Genomic DNA, 22274 nt, shown 5'->3' on the forward strand with positions numbered 1-22274 from the left:
GACAGCAAATCTTTTAATCACTCTTGTCATAATCTTATGACTTCACCTTCAAACCATTCCAATTCTTGAAAAAGAATTGATGTTTAGTCAAAAAAAAATGATGCATTTGCTTGCACTGCCATAAGCACTCACATGCTCCATTTATCTCAAGCATAAAGATTCGTTAGCCAAAGTTTGTCTCCATGTGAATTCTGTTTAAGTACATATTTACACAGTAATTATGGCTCAGTACGATTTAAACTCTAGTGAAATACACAAAAACATCAATGGGTGGTAACACAATGCACTTTTTTCATGTTTTTTTACATGTTTCAATGGGCAGTCATGAGATTAGTTTAATTAAATTTCACACTGCTATCCTTGAAATGTTTATTTTCTGTGGATTTAGTTTTGCAGTCTCAAATTTAGAAACGTTTTAGAATAGTTACTAGTCCATGATGGGAAGGAACTATGGCAGGGGTCCACAGAATTCTTCAGCTTTTATTTCACATCATTCTATTATAACACTATTATGTTTATGGTGTGGCAATAATACATTAGTGTTATAATACCAACACAGTGGGTTATTTAGTTTAAATTTCTTACTATGTTTTACGTCTCTTAGTGAATTAAAATCAGGAAGGCATGCAGTGGCCTAGGGTTGAAAAATCTTGTTCCTGCAGAGATATTTACTTAAACCAAATCTAAGGAGATGACTTTCAGTATTTATGCAATAATTCATCACTATAAAATAAGAACTCCAGTCTTGATGAGGAGCACCCATGCACCCCTGGTAAGTCACTGGGGCATCTTCTGTGTCCCGTGATGTGGCCAGATGCAACAGGAGATTTAGGCATTTTGGCCTAACGAAGGGCAATCCTTCCCTGACATGAGCTAAACTATCCTCGGTTGTATGACTGAATGCTCAGCTTGCAGCAGGCAATGAACAATCCGGTGACATGAAAAACTGAAGCTTTGGAGGATCAAAAAAGAATAAAAACAGGAAAAGGGGGGAGAGGTTGGCATATGTTCCATATACATAGAGATGGAAAACAAAATATTTGCTGATACTTGTGGCAAGCAGCTGCTAACCTGCTGCATTTAGTTTGATTTTCCATATGTCTTCATAGACATGACTATGAATAGTCATTAAAATTAAACTAGTCTTACTCTAAACACAGCAGTAATATTCAGCTCTCACCCTATTAGGCTCTGAAATTAACAGGCTGACTGTAAAGAAACACTTATCCAATTTCTCTTAATTTACCTGTCATCAATTACACTGAATTATGGCTAATTCTTTTAAAATAGTTCTTTTTTTCTTTTCTTCTTTTTTTCTGTTTATTGCAAGACTTGCAAGGAGCATTCACAAGCAACTCAAAACACAACATTAGCTTTTCTTTGCCCTGGATCTTCTCAGAATCATTTCTGTGTGTTTTTTTGTTGTTGTTGTTGTTTGTTTTTTGTTTTGTTTTGTTTTTTTAACATAGAATTCACTTTACATATAAAGATTCATGACTATCATGACTATCAATAACCAAAATCTTAGTCTTCTCTTCATTGCTTTCCATTTCTCAAATGTTTGTGGTTTGTTTTTTTTTCCTACTGCTGACATATTTTGGAGAGATTTCTAGTTTGCTAGTGTAACAGTGACACTGAGAATTTCTTTTTGTCTAAGGAACAGAAAAGTTTGTAGGTCAGCAGCATGAGAGGTTTGGATTGTTTTTGCCAGTGCACATTACCTTTATGCAAGTAGAATCTCATATGCCAAGTTTTAAAAATTATTCTACAGTCTCTCACAATCCCCTACAGTTTTCACAAACTGAAAAGTATATAGGTCAAACTGTTGAACGATGCCTCTGGACTCATTTTCCTACTTTGGCACATACAAAAAGCACCTGTGGATATACCAATATTTTTTTGTTTGTTTTTTTTCCCCCCAAATTCCGCATGCACGCCTTCCTTTCTGAGTGATAACCAGGAGCAGCCACGCAGCCCCAACAGAGCCAAGGTGCTCCAACACAGGGACGCTGTAATCCACCCTCCCACATCACCGCTCTGCAAAGCAGAAGTATCCTGCACCGTTCAGGAAGGGATAATAACATGAGAGCTTCAGGCACACAGGGAGAGCCAGGGTGATATCCTGTGCAGCGTGGACATGGCCAGTCTGCTCTGGAGGTTTGTTCCCTAGCACAGCTCAGACACTAACCAGATCCCATCAGACAGATCTTGGTCCAGGAATCAGTTGCTCATCTGTTCAAATTTGACATAATTAGTACCTGCACAGGAACTTTTTTAAGTTAAAAAAGTCTGCCATTTGAGAAATCCTTCTAAAAAAAAAATGAATTGTTTTTGCTATGATAAAGGAATAATCCCAATAGTTCCTGTAGAAATTCTTTTCATTTAAGACTGAAACTAGAATTTGACAGTGACTCAAGGAACTGTATTTTGACAGTTACGAACATTTTGAGCTTTTTTTCTCTATATATATTCTAGGTATATTAGCATTCTCCTAAACAAAGATAAAAGTCTGCAATTTAAACACATGAATGTCTTTTATATATGGAACTTTGCCGTTCTTTCTAAATTGTGTTCCAATTTCCAGATTAGAAGAATAAAAAAAAATGTTTAAGTGACTCAAAACATGAAAGTTAAGTAGCATTGCCAGCTTAGGATGAAGATTCAGGGCCAGTAGTATTTTCTCCAATAAATTCACCACAGCACATTATTTACACAGCTCCCTCTCCATCATTAAGTCCAGCGATTGCATTAGCTTCCTTGACAGTTTGTCAAGAAAATGCTCCTGGTATGGTCCAGTTTCTCAAACAATTGAGGACTGCAAAATATAAGGGAAGATGTGGGGCAGGAGTGGAAGGGTTATCTTTGGCTAAGTTATTCATGCAAAGGTGGCAATTTTCCATACTAAGAAGCACTGTGATCGGTTGTTTATAATCTGACATAAAACCCGAATAAAAGAGTCATGGTTATTGTTTTCTCTCATATGTTATGGGTTTCTGATTCGTTTCCTTTCACTAGTTTCTTGTAATGCTGTTTACAGTTCACATCAGAAAGCTGTGCTTTTGGTCAGTGTTGACTGGTATTTTACTCTAATTGTGCCCATTTTTCTGTCCAATTTGGATTCTGGAATTGAGTTCAGAGAGAATGGTGTTGGGTAAGGCAGGCTGGCTGTGCTGCTTGACATTCATTGCTCATGGGCTGCAATTCCTCAGACCTCCCCCTGCTACAAGTCTCAGGCTCTCACGAGACCTCTCTACATGACTTTGCTTCACCTATGTATTTGCTGTGATCTCTGTTGCATTAGATGATGGAGATAATTTCTTAGAGAAACCTAACGGTGAATTCATAATTTGAATAATGTAAGACTAACACGCTCTGCAGGGTAGGATTTGCATAGGGTTTTTATGCAAATATCTGTAAGCATTTAAGCCTTCAAAACACATGCACGTTTTGGGTTACAGTTTTTTCACTTAATGAATATTCTCTGCTGGACTATTTAGGGATCAACTACAAGCATCTTTGTTTACAGAGTAAGCTAATTAATACAGTTAATACAGCAGGGCACAGGGGTGAAACGTGCTCCAAACACATACAAGAGTCTGCTGGTGCCACATGGTGTGACACGGATGAAAACCAAGGCAAGTTTGTTGACAAAGCAGCTAAGGTTCACGTGCCTTTCAGATGGACCTCCAGCAGATTTCCAGTGAACTTGGGCTGATAAAATATTTTCCTTTGAGCAATGAAAAAAGCAGGCACTTTGAGTCCCTTCAAATTCTAATTATGTGAATAAATGATTTTTAAAGTTTATGGGTAGTTAACATTCTTGGTTAACATAAAAAATAAATATATTAGAAAGAGCAGATTGGACCAAAACAACAACCCCAAACCCCAAGCCCTTTCATATATCATTTTCACGCATTTGAATAACAGCAACAAAAATTAGGAAACAAAAGATCTCATCAACACGGGGACTTTGATGCCCTGCATAGGACATGGTTCAAATGCCCTCTGAAGGAAGCGGAGCAAAGACTTCAACGCTGCTCTGCTGCTTCCCAACCAAATGCCCCGACTCCTGGCTACAGCTTACAGTGGAAAAGGACTCTCAATGTGTCTCATCCAAGTTGCTCTAAGATTAATCTAGGATTAATAGGTGTAGTAATGACTGCTCTGTATGACAGTCAGCAAACCACATTAGGAGAGTGATATCTTGATTACAGCCTCTGTTCCAGTGACTAATCTTTTACAGAAAATTAGAGCAATTGCTAAACAAGGAAACAAAGTAATGATACCAGGGGGATTCACACTGCGTATTTATAGCCCAGTCTGATATACCTGCCAGAATTAGGAAAAACGGTATTGATCACTGGTTCATTCAGGGCCTCACTCCATATACAAAACAAAAAAAACAAGGTTAGGCCCCACAAACTCACAAATGGTGATTTTCTTAAAGCCCTCTGCTGCAGCATAGGTTATTGTAGCGTAGGGGTAACACACACCTGATACACACTTAGTGAATTAGTTGGTATCTGCTAAGACTGGAGAGTAATCTATGGAGAATATGGGGATGAAGTGCAGATAAATGCTCTGCTCCAGGGAAAATGACTGCATGAGCACCCTTCACTGCCAGCACCACTACTTGACAGGCCAGCAACGCCCCTTGCAATTTCAATCTAAACAATCTCATTAGCTTCTCTGACAGAAACCATCAGAGGTAACATTTGTCTTGGCCTCACAACACAACGAAGGTGGCAGAAGACCTCCAGAGCGGTCTGAGGAGCGTTCTCTTTAAGCAGGCACAGGCAAGGACCCCGCGGGAGCAATGCTGGCTGTGAAGGCTCCCTTAGTATGCAAGAGAGGAGAAATATTTCCATAATGCTGCAGGGCATACCAGTGTCTGTGGTTAAGTGAAATTCACTTTGAAGAATATGGATTGTAGGCAGGCATCCAAAGCCAGATATAGAAGCATCTGATATAAGACTGGGCTGCGAGATCCAGTATGTTTAGACTAAGAAAGCTCAACATTGCTTTAGAGAAGCGTGGAGAAAAAACAAGACAAATTAGTGCTTTTACTGAAAACTCGGTAAAAAACTCATATTTATTTACTTTTAAAACACGATGGCATCTAAGAGACAACTCCATTATCATTTGCTGAGGATGTGGAGGTGTTTTTTCCCATGTGAACAAAGCTTTACCTGCCTCTGTCCTTATCTATTTATTATAAAGGGCTTTCATCTGCAATGTGGGCAACACAAGGAATTGCTCGCTTGCAGCTTGCGGTATCTGCTATCACTGAAACCTCTCAGGAGAGTCTTTTATAAACCTGGAAAAGTGAGCCAAGGGAGCTCATAATAAATACAGAATAGCAATGCCCTCATAAATGAATGAATGAATGAATAAGTGAATGACTTGTTCTGGTAAATACAAAATATTTGAATATTGAATGCTTACCTTGAAAGCACTTCCAACAAAAATGTTTTCTTTTACTGCTACAGTTCATAGTTAACTCAAAGAAATCCAGCGGAGGCTAGCATTGTTGGAAAGTAGAACCACTTTTTACAGATCCTCACAGATGTCTAAATATGTTGCCTTATGGCACTGCAAAATAAAGATTTTTTTTTTTGGACTGATAGCTTTTCAAGTTGTTGACTGGGCATATCTTAATTAATCCCAGAACAATTTCTGAGATAGGGATGCAGCACTTACAGTCCTGCCCACGTAATGCCTCTGGTTTCACAGCACTAAAATGATGGATGTTTGGCCTGATGACTTCTAATTGCACAGGGAAGCACCTGGCTGTACCCCCACAGTATCCAATTTATCGAATTCATTTTATGTAGAAAGAATCGGTATGGATTCAGACTTGAATATTTTATTGTCCTGTCACTAGTAAAAACAAACACACAAAAAAACTAAGCAACATGCGTGTCTTTGAACTTGAAGCCTTGTATATTGAATGGTACCTGTGGTGCCAACCCAGTGGGCAGTGGTAGTCTTGTTTTTTCTCCACACTCCTCTAAAGCAATGTTGAGCTTGCTTAGCCTAAAGGGTGCTGGATCTTGCAGCCCAGTCTTAAATCAGATGTTTCCATATGTGGCTTTGGATGCTTTCCTACTCAGCAGTGGTCCAGAGACAGGAGAGCACACAGAAATACACCCCAAGCAAAGAAGAGTTACATATCCCACATGAGCATCTTTAACCCTGACTTTTCTAAACAGGAGAATATCTTATATCCTTTGCCTAACTGCCAGCATTAGAATGCTTTAGGTGAAACACAGGTGCTTGAAGCCATCCAAAATCCACATAGTGCTGCTGCAGCCAGGACACCTGAACCAGCTCCTGAGTGCCTCTGAGGCTCCGGAGGGTAAAAAGCCCTAAAGGCTAGCAGCACCTAAGGCTAATTTTATTGGCATTAGACCCTGAAAGCAGTTAGCTTTCCCAGGGAAATAATATGACTTTTCTTAGATTTAATATTTAGAATGTGATTTAAGTGTTAATAATTAATGTTATCCTACATTTAATTTCTATCAGTGAAAGCAGTCTATTCCATTTCCAGTCGAAAGAAAACTGCGGGCACTCTAGTGTTTTATTAACACATTACAGTAGCAGTGTGAGCCTGTACAAATGTTAATTTGTTATAATTTTATTGCAGAATAATATTTACAGTATTTCAGAGCGGATGTATGTGATCAGCATTTTGTACCCGCTTGGCAAGTGGATCTGAACATCTGCTTAGATGGTTTCTGCTCACAGCGAACCGATTCCTGCAGTGCTGCAGCACGCTGCTAGCATCAGGGACCTGTCCCGTGTGCTGCTCACAGCCACTTCCACAGTGTATGCTCTTTCTGACAGATACATCATCACTGTTCGGCATATGAGAAAGCCTTTGGGCAAACAGAGTGCCAAGGTCTTTAATTAATGATGGTCAATGCTCTTTATAAAAGTGCTTGTAGAGGTATCAAAGCAATAACCTAGAAAAATAGCACGTTGTGGGAAAGGAGGTGAAAGAAGAGAAACTGTTAAAGCTGCAAAGAGTCAAGGGCAAATGGCTATACTACACCACGCATTGGTTTCCCTCTGCTCCCTCCCTTTTCTTCCAATGAAGCTGAAAACAGTATGCATATTCCCTGGAAGAACAGAGAAGTTGACATAGGGCATGAAATAAAATAAAATTTAAATTTAAAAAATCAAGACGCATAGATAGAGCTTCCAGGAATAAAAAACAACAGTAATAATAAACAACAGCAACAGACACACACACACACACAAAAAAACAACCGCTTTTAAAACAGCAGTTTTAATATAGCACAAAAGAAACTGGAAAAAAAAAAAACATTTCGAAGAGCATAAAAGAAAAAAAGAACAACTCATCTAGCGCTATCATAAAAAGTGAAACAAAAACGTTCACTCTAAAAGCAGAATTTATACTTTCACAAAAGAGAGATGAAAGGAAACAATCGCATGGATTTTAGAATAAGCGTGCATATGTAATGCCCCTGAAAATGAGTGCCTCTGTGCCGCTCAAAGGGATGTAGCATAGGAGATGCCTGAAAAGCCACTTGGCCTATTTCCCCGCTTTGAGACCCGACCAACTGTCATCAAAATAATTCCGGGGGAACGTTTGCCTACCCTGCTCTTAAAAACCTTTATGAAGATGCTTTTCTCAGTACAGTAGTAATGAAGATCTCCCCACCTCCTTTGCAAGCCTACTCCCTGCCACATTCGTCTTTGCCTCTCAGAGTTTTTCCTCACACCAAGCTTGCAGCTCTTTTTTCTGCATTTGACCCCTGATTACTAGTCCAACTGCTGTGGGCACCGAGCACAGGTTATTTCATGGCAAGTAAGCTTTTGCAGCCTTTATGGCTTATCATATCTTCTGCTTGCCCCCTCCTGACAGAAGAGGTCAGCCTTCCAAACTTTTTCCATGCACCCCAAACCCCCTGGCATGCAGTGCTCCAAACTCAGCACTGCACTGCTGATGCCTCAAAACCACAACGAGCAGCACGAAAAGATTACGTTGCCTGTCTTGCAGATGAAGCTGTCCTGTCTCAGCATTTTGTCGGGATGTTTGGCTTCCCGGCAAAAGGCTGGCATTGCTCAGCTCAGGATTCATTACACCTGCCACGTTCTTTCCTGAATCCACCTGAATTTGAGCAGGTGATTACTCCCGTCCAAGCGCTTACAGTTTGTGCTGAATTCTGTTCTCATTGAAAGAAATCGCATTGCTGCGATGCAGTTTGCTTTTGGCAAAACTATGCTGCCTCCTATAGACCATCTATCAGAGGTTAGTGGCCTCAGAGGTGCTCACAAGCAGTTTATTTATGCCTGCATTTTTTCAGGAATTGAAGTTAAGATAACCCACCTGAATTTTCTCTTGCGCATCCATTCCCCCCTTTTATGGTGGTCATGACACTACCAATAATTTTCTTGAGTGGATCCCACTCATTGTGCTTAAGACCTCAAATTTCTGAAGATCTCAAAGAAACTCACTAATGAACAGCTTTAGTTGCTGTCTTTATCTAAGAAATGCCCTCTGGTAAAATCCATCAGGCCCAACTCACTTGGGAGCGTTCAGCTCAGCAACACTTTTCTTTCCTGGTAGCTCAGCTCTGACAGCCATCGGCCCTTTTGCAGCAGAGCCCATAGGTGTTTTTCTCTTCGAAGCAAAGACCTACATGCAGAGAGAAAATCAGTGCTGCCTTCCTTCCACGCCCTGCTCCGAACAGACTTTGGAGCAGCCTTCGGACTACAAGTCCCGAAATACAGCAACCTAGCAGACGGCAAGGACATCAGCGTACTCTTTAGAAAAACCTTTAGTTTAATAGAACAGTAGGCAACATGTGCTCCAGACAAGCAATTACTGAATAATTTCTAAACTTGGAAGCAAATAAATTTCTGAATTTGCCTTCAAAATATTTGAGTTTACACAAACACATTCAGCTGTCAGAAATTTGTATGCAAGAAAACCTGTCCAAGAGATGCTCTAAGAAAATAATAACATTATTTGAATATTGGCTTAACAGAAAACTCTTATGCTGTCTGGAAAACTTCATCTTTACCACTGGCAAGAAAATACCAGAATACAAGCAAACTTTCCAAGTTGCTCTGACTCTGAAATAGCCTGAGAAATTTACTCAGAGGAGGATTTATACAAACATGTGAAAATTGAATTAATATGAGGAATGGAAGGATTTCCCTACACCAGCACACTGCTGAGACCATAAAATGAAGCTTTGTGAAAAGAATTGCAGGATGCAGCCACAGGCACCCTGCTGGGGCTGCAGGTAACTGCCGACGCATGCATTCCTGACTCTGAATTACACAGGTGAGGCGATGCTCGACAGCATGAGTCAGAGCAAAATCCTAACCAGCTCCCCCAAGCTTGGACGAGACAACGGAGTTGCTGGGACCCCAGGCAGCGTGTGAAGTCAGTGAAGTAAGGGAATGTGTTAGCTGGCAGGTGGGAAACGAAGGGCCCATCCCCAGGTCCTGCAAACCTTTCTCATGCTGCATCGTGGATCCACTCACTGCCAGCAAAGCATCAGACAAGAAACTGGTTCAGGCTACCTGATTATCCTTGTGCTAGAAGTGACGTGCAGGCTGATGGCTGGTTTATCTCCTGTCATTTGTATTTCATAGCATGAGCCTTTAAACAAATCACCTGTCTCACGCATGCAGGAGGACAGAGGGAATACCAGAAGAAGGTGTGGGAGAGCAGTTGTACTCTATTATAACACAGATCATGTACCTCTTTGAGACTGCTTTGTATGCAACAGCATCACACGCCATAAAACAAATCAGTAATTCCCATCTCTAATGCATCTCTAATCCAACATTTACCTCAATAAAGGATAATACTGCAACCTACACAACTGTGAAGCCAACGTGCCATAAATCACTACTAGATCTTTCCTTTTCAAAGATAAAAAAAAAAAAAAACATTTTTTTTTTCTTTGAATTAACTTTAGAGAAGCAGAGACTTAATGGGTGAAACATATTTATCTGTTAACTTTAAATAATTTCAAGTATGCCAGGGATGCCTGAATACCTACAGTAAGGTAAAAATTGACATCATATGCTGTAAAAGAGCCACCTAATATTGACAGAAGGTTTAAAATACTTCTGTCTGAATAAAAGGTGAGAAGATTGTTTGAATTATCTGAAGTCAGACGTAACACTCACCCTTGTTAAAAGTTACACGTTTTGAAGTTCTCTGCATGTTGAAGAACACACTTTTCTACAGTCTCTTGCTCAGCTGAAATAACAGGAAGAAACTTAAAAGAATTACCAGAGGTGAGCCAGGTTCTCTGCTCTGGGAATTATGTCGTGCCATTTCTACCACTGCTCGTATGTTTCGGGACAGATGCCAGTGAGACGTGTGATGGAATCTCTGCCTTTGGGTGATGGACTGTCAAACAGGGACACTTGCACTTCTGTATTGCTGGGGTTAAGAGGAAAAAGCTTTCCCAAATAATAGCAGTAGCCTTCTATTGAACACAATTTACTTGCAAAATCCACAAGGCATATCCATGCAGTCTAATGTGAAAATTCGGTATATAAATAGCTATAAAATGCCACTCACTTCCTGCTTGTCAAACCAATACAAACGTGTAGACTGGGGAGAAAAAATTAAATCATGGCCAGGTTCATCTCTGGTAGAAGTTTCCTGAAACCTATCGTGGCACTTGATGGAGCAGCCTGGCTGCTTTTTAGCTCTGCTCAGAGCCTACACCACCAAACCTGAGACACGCATAGAGACAATACAGGAGGGAAACGCCAGGACAAACAAAATATCCATTCTCTGCTTTGGAAAGAAAGCCGCCGCCATGAGGAACACAGGTATAAGGATGACTTTTCTTCTACAGTAACAATTTACAGAGCATGACACTGAGAGGAGTAACAACGAACCATTTCTGCTTTATACAGCTCCAATTCAATGCAGCTTGGAGCATGATAATAGACCTCATTCTTGTGGCAATTACAAAGCATTAAGGCTGTATATCAGAGTCAGGCCAGTTTCAGCACTAAAACATTGCCTTGGGCAACTTGCAAGGTGAGGGAAGAGCTGATCCACCACTGTCCTTTATAGGTAGTGAAATGAAACAATAAACGGGGGCAGGAGAAAAAGAAGAAACTTTCACATTGTGCTGTTGAGGGACTCTGCACATCAAAAGGGCCATGGAGAATTGTTCTGTGCCCCCAGATGAGTTCTCCCCAAAGATACAGGTAAGAATTAGCTGTACAATGGTGGGGAGGGGAATTCAGTGAGAAATACACTCTCTGAAGCATTAGTAAATATGCCACCCGAGATATTTCACACTTCTACAATAATGTCATTATGACGTTAAAAAGAAATGCATCAGAATACCTTAGAAAAGTCCTGTTTGCAGAGGACCCAAAGACTCAATGCAAAGAATGATCCAGAGAGGACTCACAGTAGGAAATAAATGCCAAATAAGTACAAATACCTTGTGTTTTGGGGATGGATTCTTGGGTAACATTCCATGTTGGTGACTCAGCCTACTCTTTGTAGAGGATAAGATTTATTTGGACGACATAGGACAGACAAAACCAGAATCATCCTCTTGGCTCAGCAGGTTCTGCACGTTGGCACAGGCACCCTGCCCTGCCTCAGACAGAGCATCCCAGCTCTCAGGGCCCCTTGGCCCCTGCCTTTGCATGGTGAGAGTTACTGCTTGGAATTTTTTCGGTGCAACAATCCTTGGTGTTTGCATAGCAAGTGTCTCCTTCCTCCCTCTGGTACAACCTGGTAGCAACAATCCATGACTCCATATTTTGCCATTTCATTCTCTTTTTTTTTTATATTTCCTCCTTTGACACAGCCCAACTTAGTGGCATCCACAAAATCAACAGGCATTTAACAGAACTATTTAACATGTTTCATGGTGCATGGAGCTAATTGGTAATATATGATAATCACATATATATTGTGTGATAAACAGTTTCTGATCTCCTACCCAATTCTGTTGTCATGTTTTGACAGAATACAATAAACATGCCTGCCGCTTATTTCCTTGCTGGGGTATCCATCACAAGCAACAATTTCACCACACATATTCAAGTTACTTGACCTGAAAGGTAATATTTCTGTATGCTGCCATGATCACAACACCTGAGAACCTCAGGAAAATTAATGAACAGTCTCTGAAGCACACCCTTTATCTTACAGACATAGAGCTCAGTTACAAAGAGCTTAAGGGCTTATTTAATTTCACTGAACACTGCCATGTAAGAGCTAGGCATCTACTCCAAGCTAATCATCAAAGCTCCCTCAAAAGATAATGAAGGGAATACACTTCCAAAGGTCACTTAATTACATTCCAAAATGCCTAAGAGAAGTAGGATGAACTACCCACTGGAAGTCAATTGGTCTCTCCCTTTTAAGATTACCAAGGCAGTCTAAGTGCTGAGGCTGCACGCCTCAGCACTTCTGCATACTGACAGCTAGACTACGATCCCCTACCTGTGTGAGGACATCTGAGCAGTCGTTTCCATACCTGCAGCACAAGATCATTCCTCCTGCATCCCAAGAAGCCTTCAGTTAGTTGTATGTGGGGTTCCTCAAAGGAAGAGGGCCTCTGCTGATCACAATCCAGGCTATAAGGTTGCCCATTAAAGCACATACGATGAAAAACTGTAGGCAAGAAAGAAAATTATAGGGTGTAGCATGACTTACAACTTTAAATAATTCTAAATAATTTAAAATAATTTTAAATAATTCCACTTTTTCTACTGGATAAATGGAGGACTTGGCTACTTGGCAAACGTGGAGATGTCTGCCTGACTACGACCCAGATATTTTGTGTTATATCAGCAGCGTGCCTGCATGCTTACCATTGACATTATCTATGTGTCACAGCTTCAGCAAGGAGATGTTAGGCACCACAGACATCTGTTCATCAGTCCCACTGAACAGCAGGAAGCCTGAGGAATCGTGATGTAACTCGGGAATAACCTGAGAGCACAACACAGATCCATTCTGGATTTCCAAACTCTATTCAGGCCTGCGAGATTCAGCACAAGGTCCATTAGAAAAGAGTGGAAAGTACAGAAAAAACTCATGCATAGGTGTACAGGAACAAGTTGAAGCTTTTTCTGACACCTTCCACTTTAGCAGCACAGCATCATCCTTGGCTGAAGTCTTTCCATGAGTAGCCCATTAAAAATTGAATGGAAATATTCTCTTCCTACTAAATCAGATTACTCCCTGCCCCTCTCCTTTGACTATTTTTGTTCCCAATCCTGTTTTCAGTGTTTGAACACTGCAAATTTGCATTATCAATTTTATTTCACTCATACTCTTTCTCCAGTAACCTTCTGCCCTCATTAACATCACATAACAATGAACAATGACATGCCTCAACCTTTGGAAAGAGAATTGAAAGCATTCCATACAACTCATAAAATTTACTTTGCTTGTGCACCTAAAAGCCTGAAAAACCTGATCTTAGATATTCCTCTGCATGAAAGGAAGACTTTTGTTAAATGTTTGTTTTTTTTTTGTTTTGTTTTGTTTTTCCCAGTACTTGTAAGCTTAGTTATACATATCTAACCAGACTAAGGGGGGGGAAGGGAGATGTTTGAAGGAGCAAGGCACCTGTCCATTCGTACACCCAAAAGGAAAGCGGGGGATCTGAATCATCTGCTAGCTGCAAGCATTCTGAATAAAAAAGAATATATCCCCCCTGTCGTAGTTACCTGCCACACCTTTCTGTTGCCTTTTTCTGAACGAGGAAGCAGCAGTAAGGATAAATTTGGCACGATTTCCAGACAAGTTTTCAGAGGCTCTGATCTATTTTTGCAGCATACTTGAAAACTCTGTCTTAATTCCAAAGGAAGCCAAACCTCCTGATCTTCAAAGTGCCTTCCCTAAAGATTTTGGCTTCATCACTACAACGTAACTCAGGAGCTGGGTTACTTCACAGGGCTGTGGAGTTCAGTGGCACCTGACACAAGGGGGTTGAACACATGCATTAAGTAACTGGAGAGAGCTACCCAAAATTCATGCTGAAGTTCCCGATTACTGCACCTCTCATACAAGTGCAGAGCCAAAATCAAAGATCTCTTAAAAATGGGTGAAGAGGGTGCTGATAAACCAAAAGGGAGATTGTGTTCATACTTGCTGTGGTAGGGAGTCATGTAAAGCATGACTCAAGTCACTGAATCTTGTTTTGTAGAAGTCAGAAGTCCATGGGTTGGTAACTAAATAAGGTTATTAACAATTAACAACTTCTGTAAAAGAGCTATTTTTTTAAAAACTTTCTCTCCTCCCTTAGTGTGAATAATAATTAGTATGCTGCTTATGAAGAAAATCTGACCTGAAACAGCTTTTCTTAGATCTTATACAATGTCCTGATATTATTTGATTTAAATACACATTTACAAGCTGACTCCTTAGGTCTCCATCTACACTGCACAGCTACAGACATCTGCACACACTCTGGCATTTGCTTAAATCCCAATGGCAAAAAGCATGCTCCAAAATGAGACAACTGCAATGCCGGCACTACTCTTTTATCCCACATACTCTTAAACACCACGTAAAGTGAAAAAAAATAATCAGAATCTGCAGCACTTCAAAAGCTCAGGTCTGTGCTTTTGCCTGAGACCTAGGAGACCTGGATCCCAGAGACACACACCCTCCACAGAGGTGGCTCTGTCACTATGCCCAGTATTAAAAAGGAAATTTTGAACTTACCACCCGATTTCAGCTATTCTATCAGGGCACCAGGACAAAAAAAACAAAAACCAGACCAACGCTATGTATCGCCTAAAAAGCAAGGACACATTAACCTGTATCCTCAAGTGATTAGGAAAAGAAGGTATCCTGTGGCTGGGACAGAAGGCACTTTTACATTGCTTAGAATAGATTTCCCCAGGAGGTCTGAGACATACCTGTATTAAACCACATTCAGGAGGCAAACAATTAACTCTTCATAGCTGGCTGTCACACGACTGCAGCCATAACTAGATGGAGAACCATTTAGTAAACGCAGGATGTGACAGAAAGGATATAAACCCTGATAATATAAGTTTCAAAGGTGACACTGGCATACTGCTAGGGTCACAGTCCTAGAGGTCTATCAACAGTATTCATCAAAACAGAATCCTACACCTACAGGTTTTTTTTCTCTCTCTGTTACAGTGATGTAGGAAGCAGCAAAGTCAAACTCCTTACAATTCGTAATGCACCTCAGTACAGAAAGCTGTCCAGAAAGAAGATAAAGCGATAAACAAGGAGCAAAACCTTCTGCAGAAAGATTGTGCACCAAACTGAAGGAGGATGGGTTTATTGGCAACTGTTACACCTAGCACTGAATTCAATTGCCAGCTCCAGAGACCTCTACATTTCTGAAGCTGGGAAAAGATCGCTCCATACTTGTCCCATCTCTTACATTATTTAAAGCTCTTCAGAGGAGACAGACTCAGTTAAAGCCGATACACCCAACCCTACAGAACTTGGAAGAAATGAAAACTTCACTCTCTACTCATTTGTTCCCTTTAATTTATATTGCGTTTACTTTTTAATTGTGAAAAGACAAAAAAATAAAAAAAATCACAAGAGCAGGTGATATTATTTCAATCCCTTTGTAAATCTAATTCATTTTCAGATCAGTGCTCCATGCACATATACTGGAAAGGCACACTGGGACATCAGCAAATTTTACAGTAGTGTTTTTTTCCGATACATAATTGTAGTTAAAATCAATCAAAATACACTGCAAGGCCCCTAAGTAATATAAAACCCTAGTCTTATGCAGCAGCCACAGCTTTTCAAAGCATTTTAAAACTTTTTGCACAAACTGCTTCTTACCCTTTCCCAGTATTGGCACAGAGCACGAGGGAAGTAGATACTCTTTTGTGTCCAATCTGAAGAGCAATTTGTATGTAGGCTTTTTTGTTTGTTTCCCCCACAGATAGCATCTATGAAATCTATATAGGTTGGGGGGGTTATTTTTTATATTTTGGCCTTAAACAGCCAAGATAAGCTGTATTCTTTCACAGCTGGTATCCGAGTCCCAGCAGATCTCTATCTGCATGCAGTGTGACTATTTTCAAGCCAACAATGAATCACCAGCAGGAGGACGAGGCAGAGCGCTGGAGCACACATTCGAGGTAGTTGAACTATAGAACAATCTCTATACAGTAATTCGGTTATTTCTGGAAGAAATGAACCATATGAGCAGCAGGTGTGTATGCTAATAGAATGACTTTGTGTTTTAATTAAGCAGTATTTCCCTACAGAGTAATTACATATGTTGTTTACTCAACTTTTTTTTTTTTTTTTAAGAAAAAAAAAAGAAAAAAGAAAAAAACATCTCTTTCTTTCTTTCCCAGGCTACAAATGAAAGATCTTAAGAACCTTTTAAAAAAGTAGAGAACAAACTTGGTAGACCCTATATATACATGAAAAACACTTGCTAGGTACAATTTCAAAAAGGAATTTATATAACAGATGGTGTTATCTGAACTCCCATCAAAAAACGTTTCAGCTCAGATAATACCACTGATTCTACTGAGTGAGAAATTTTACATCGATTGGCATGACTGTAAGAACACCAATCTACCCCAGTAGATATTGTGAAGTACCATTTGAAATAGAGACTACAGAGTCTAAGGAAGAGAAGATAGATTTAATGAGGCATCCACTTCCTAAGCTTCAGCAACAAATGGAGCATTTTCCGCAAAGAATTTTCATCTCCAGACCCTCCAACTACCACGTATCACTCCAAAGTTGGTCTAATGGCAGACATTATTTCCTGCTGCACAACCGGCCTCACTTCTGGCCTGCGGCTACCACAGGTGTTGCTGTTATTCAGTGATTCAGCAATTATTCCCTATGATTCAGTGAATGAAAAAAAAAAAAAAAAAGAAGAAGCCTTCCTCTATACCTGTTTCTGCTGTGAAAACGCACTACTATGTAGGCAATGTTAAGTTAACATTACAGAACTGAAAATAACAATGCAGCCCGAAGATACCTGCTATTTTTTTTAAGTATGTTCATGGATTTACCACTGGGCTTTGCCTGTTCATACCAGGTGATGAGGGAAAATAGCCTGGGAAGCAAGGCAATTCATGGGGCGCAGAAATGCTCAGACCTGGAGGTGATCTAGTCAAACCTAACAATGGCATCCAGAAACACAGAATCAGGAACAAATAGCCAAATTCAGAAACACTGTGTGTGGATGCAGCCCCATTGACTCCTCTTACCCAAACTGTGTTCAGACCGCTTCTGAGCTTCCTACAAACAATGCACATCGCTCTGTCTCCATCAGAGCTGCTGTGAAGTCTGCCCTTGGGAAAAGAAACCTGCTGCATGCTTAAAGAGAATAATGCAGAATGAGCAATATTTAACAGAAGGGATTTCATAGGGCTTTTTTATTCATTCCTTCTTTGTACAGAATTATACAGATTTAGATACCTTTGCATTTGTCTTAAATATAATTTCACTAGAGATACTGCTCTGGGTGTCCTGGCTGGAGCAAGGAGGCACGATCAGAAGACCTCCAGAGGTCCCTAACAACCTCAACCATTCTGTGATTTCCCAGAAAATAAAGATGGGAGATCATCCTATATTCTGGCAGAGATGTGTCAACTACATGTCATACAGCTATTAAACTGAAAAATTGAAGTCAGAAGAAAATCAGAGGGTGTTTCTAAGAGCTGAAAGCCTCATTTTACCATGCCCCTCTTGTGCAGGCATATCTTTCTTGTAATATTTCATTAAGAATTTTTTTTTTTTCCAGGATTTTTCTTTCTGTTCATTGTCCATGTGAGATTTGTGATTTTCTGTCAGTGTAGCACTTCTCTGCATCCTGGAACAGCTATTTCAGCAACTTTCTTGAAATGAGGAGTATGTATAAATCAAGGTTTGTAAACAGCTAGCAAATCCAGCTTACAGTCACAATGATGCTCTCTGCAAATTTAAGACTAAATAAATATATAAATGATATATTCAAAGCACTTGGTTTGTCTTGAAAAAAACAGAGATCGGGAAAGCAAACCAGAAAGCTTTTTGATTCTGTTTTTGTTCTTGTTCTTGTGTGTGTTGTTTTTTTTTTCCAAAATGAAGGATTTTATTTTAGAAGCACACTTTCAAATGCCATTAAGCTTGAATCTAACTTACCCAATGACTTTCCAATTTCCTCAAAGTAGCAGAATAACCAATGAAAAGCTTATCTCAAGAGAGAATAGTTATTATATTGGCAGGAATTGGCAATTGGGTAATTTTGCTATAATTAATCAGAGCCAGGATGGAGTCTTCCCATATCTACTCAAACATCAACACATTTTCAGTGGTTTGTTTTTTTGTTTATTTGTTTGTTTGTTTTTACAGCTTTATAGCATGTATTTACTATTGCTTGTGGTTAACTTGCTCTGTGTATTTTGATCTTAACCCTGAGCGCATAAATGCTGGTGATTTTAATACCAAACCTATTGAAATCACAATAAACTTCACAGGAGGCTTTCAGTACAAGGAGTCCATAAATGAACAGCAGGGAGGAAAAATGGCCAATTTTGATAATCACATTTTTTAGAAAGGCCCGAAGAATCACAATACACATGTACTACTCGAAACCTTAGCTAAACAGAATGTACACTACCCAGAGACAGTAACCACTACCATCTATCTGTACTCCAACTGTGTAAGAGATGGAAAATGAGCTGATCAGAAGAATACTACTTTCAGGTTTATCACATTTTACTAGTAAACTTCAAGCAAAATTGCTAACATTATCTCATGTCTCTCGTTTTTCCTCTTCATTTGCTACTTAACATTTATGCATTTTTATAGCTAATTCTATCACTGCTCCTTAAAATCTCAGATTTGGACTCAACAACTATTCATTTGGAACTTTGTAAGTTAAGTGATCCTCACATTCTGACTCCATGGTCAACACTGAGAATAATTAGCTAGTGCCAAAAAAGATGCAGAATATTAATCAAGAAGCCAGGCACAGTTTACCACCTCTGACAACACAGAATTTCTCATGTGACACCCTCAACGAGTAATGAATTGTGCCTAGCTTCAGTTACAGCTTTGCCTGGGTATCTTTTCTGCCACCAATTTCTGTGTTTCCGGAGACTAAATAAAGACGCAAGATTACTCAGCAGAGATGCCAGAAATACTGCACTGCTAAGGAATTTCTTCATCTCTCAGTGGAACTTCTCCATTTTATACAGGAACTAGTTTTTGCTGTAGGATACATATCAGTATTTTTCAAATCTCATCTTTAAAAAGAAAATAGGAATTTAGTCTTTTCAGTTAAGGTGTCTGTGTCACAAAAACCATCTACATTACTTGAAAATCCCATCACAGAGGGAGCTGGATGGAGCAGGGAATAATACTCTAATTTTAAGGTACCTAATTAACACACAGATGTTGTTCTTGGTGTTCCGAGGTTATCACTTCTGTGGTGGAGGCACAGACAATAGAAGAAAAGCAAAACAAAACAGACTTCAAATTGTATAATTAATAAACTACTCTTTTGTTTTGGATTTCTTCCCTTTACTAAGGGAAAACAATAGACAACAAAAGAAATGCGTATGATTGTCTCACACAGTATTAAACGATTGTTTCCTTTGGCTCTCCGCTTATTGCAAAAAGCACAGCAGTCCAGTCTCGTCCACTCAGGTGAATTAAGACACTGATCCTCAGTAAGTGAAAGGAGAATATGGAAATTCAAGTGTTATGGATAGAAGAAACAAGTGACAAGCCTCAAATTCCTCAAAGGCAGATACTACACTGCAGTCATCATCTCCAACAGCCTACCTGCCCATCCTCCTCCTCCTGGCTGTGTGGAGGAGCAGGACCAGCTGCTTTACTACATCTGTAATGTGAAGACGTGGCTCCACAACACCTGAACGTGACAGGAAAATCACCCAGCCTGATTGCCATATAAGCCTGGTGTAGCCCATATTGTGCATGTCAATCTGTGAATAATAATAATAACAACAACAACAACTTGGAAGCCCTAAAAGGTGGTTGGTTGACCATAACTCTCCAGTGCAACAGTTTTCCAAAGGGATGACCGGGGTCCTTGAAGAACAGAACAGATATTACAGTAAGATTATATTGCTACTTACTTGGTTAGGCTGTGGTTGAAAAACCAGACCGATGTTCTGTTTTCTCAGTGTAACCCAGGGGTCCAGAAACCAAGAATACTGAGGAAAAAAAATAACCAATTAAAGGGCTAGAAGATATAGTGTAACATTACAAGTTACAGTAGACCCTAATTGAAAAATTTACATGTAAATTGGATGTTCTTCCAAACAAGACACTCTAGTTTCAATGGGAATTAGTTTGGGATAACTCCACAGTCTAGAAAATATAACCAAATGATGACAAGAACTCCTTTACAACATCCAACTGAGGACATTTTCATGGCTAAATTACCCATCCTGGGCACAGCCTAATTTTGCACCGAGAGTTGATTAAGTGAGAAACAAAACAACACAGGACCTTCATTTCTAGCTTAAATTAGTTTTCTCACAACATAAAAGTTATTTCTGTTTAAATATGAAATATGCAAACAAGTACTATGCAATTTTGGTTGTTTCTTTCATACTTAGCATCCCAGAGCACTGGCATCAATTCTCAAAGAGATTTAGCTAGCTGAAATGTGAGTTTATATGGCTCTCTGCCTTTTTTTCTTCCTATATTGAGAAAAAAAATAGTTTTTATCTGTAAGATTTTAAAAGCAAGATTTTTAACAAATTGTATCTAAGAATTTACAGGAAATTTTGCCTCAAAAAAAAAAAAATATTCACGTAATCAGACTGTTGAAGAACATTTGAGTAGAAAGCAATTTTAGCCCCTGCAATGGGAGAACACTCAATTTACTACAGCCTAAATATACTCGCGTACACATCGTGAGCCACATGGAATAAAGGTAAATTGACTTCCACACAATATTCAGTGAAAAAGAACCAGAACAGTGAAGTATGTCACTGAACGTGCACCCAAAGTGCAAAGTACTCAGAAAATGCTTCCATGTGCAACTTGCTTAATATCCTACCTTTATATGATTAACAGTTTTGCTTTGATATTACAAAAGAAAGTTGTAAATCTGAAAGAACTCACTATGCAGCTGCTGTGGAAAAATACCAACGCAATCTTTATTTCTCCTCTCCTGGTATTTACTTGGAACATATTTCTGACAAGTTTAGTAGCTAGTCCTCCTCCTCAGATTTCTTACCAAGTCACTTAAACATTACAAACTAATATATTATTACACATACTGATGAGACTATTCAGAATTCAAATGCTGCACTGTTCTCTAGAAAATTCACAGTACACAGATTGGGGTTTTATGATCCCCCAAGTCCAAATTTACAAAGCCCAATGATGCCACTAAGAAATAGACGAGCTTGCTGATGGTAGATTTTCACTTGATGAAACACAATTCCTTCCTCTTGCCGTTTGGATGACATGCACTATGCTGTGCATTTGTTCTTGCTGAAAAAAAAAAATAATTTCATGAAGTATACAGGGTTTGTCATACTCGTCTTATGGATTTCCTTGCAATCATATTTCGAGAGTATTATCTTATCTGTGCTAAAATAATAAAGTCAGAATTTATGGGGGGAAGAGGACTTGAAAAACCTTTCTAGCAGAAATATATTTATTTCAGCTGAAGGCCTTTAGCATTACTTAGATTTTCAGAATCAGACAGGTGTAATTTCATTTATTGAGTGTTTTCTCTATATTTTGCAGCAGGATAACATCAAGAATAAAATGAAACTGATTTATAATGTAATGCACATGGAAACAGAATGCATTTAGATATCTGACTATGATTTCAGTCCAGGTAAATTCAGAAACATCAATATACACTAGTAAGAACAGACTGCTGTGGTACATGGTAGTATTTGATAATAAAAATACACCACAGGGACTGTGGGGCTGACTTTTACGTGCATGTCCAGCTTTTAAAATCTGCAAGAAAACCCAGAACGAGGAAAAACTCATTTGAGAGTATTTGATTCCTCATCTGAGTTGAAAATTGCCTGAACAAACCATGGAAATATGGTCTAGCAGATATACAACTGGTGTTCACCTTTGGCAGTGCTGCTTTGGGCCACTACATTTACAGTAGGTCATTGAGAGCAATTAATGATATTCTATTGGACACGCTATTGTGGACAGGAAAAATACCCTTCCAACATAATTCTCATGAATAGTGAAAGGTGAAAACTGAGCTCTTACACGGGATTTTTAGGAACTGCACTGAAGAGAACAGAAAGCATAAGATACA

General features: G+C 39.4%; 1 protein-coding gene across 9 annotated transcripts in view; it reads right to left on the reverse strand.

Annotated features, from left to right (window-relative positions):
• Positions 1-20660, reverse strand: part of PCDH15 (protocadherin related 15) — an 805380-nt gene extending 784720 nt beyond the window's left edge. For 5 of the 9 annotated variants that reach the window (XM_072040284.1, XM_072040283.1, XM_072040287.1 and 2 more), the window contains exons 1-3: positions 20586-20660; positions 20104-20181; positions 12479-12649 (exon numbers count right to left, since the gene is read on the reverse strand). The gene's annotated coding sequence lies outside the window, so the exon portion shown is untranslated. The remainder of the gene's footprint in view (positions 1-12478; positions 12650-20103; positions 20182-20585) is intronic. The other 4 variants (XM_072040289.1, XM_072040295.1, XM_072040299.1 and 1 more) reach the window with 3 other exon arrangements.
• Positions 20661-22274: the final 1614 nt, after the last annotated feature.

This window comes from Anas platyrhynchos, chromosome 6, assembly GCF_047663525.1.
Source record: "Anas platyrhynchos isolate ZD024472 breed Pekin duck chromosome 6, IASCAAS_PekinDuck_T2T, whole genome shotgun sequence".
NCBI classification, from domain to species: Eukaryota; Metazoa; Chordata; class Aves; order Anseriformes; family Anatidae; genus Anas; species Anas platyrhynchos.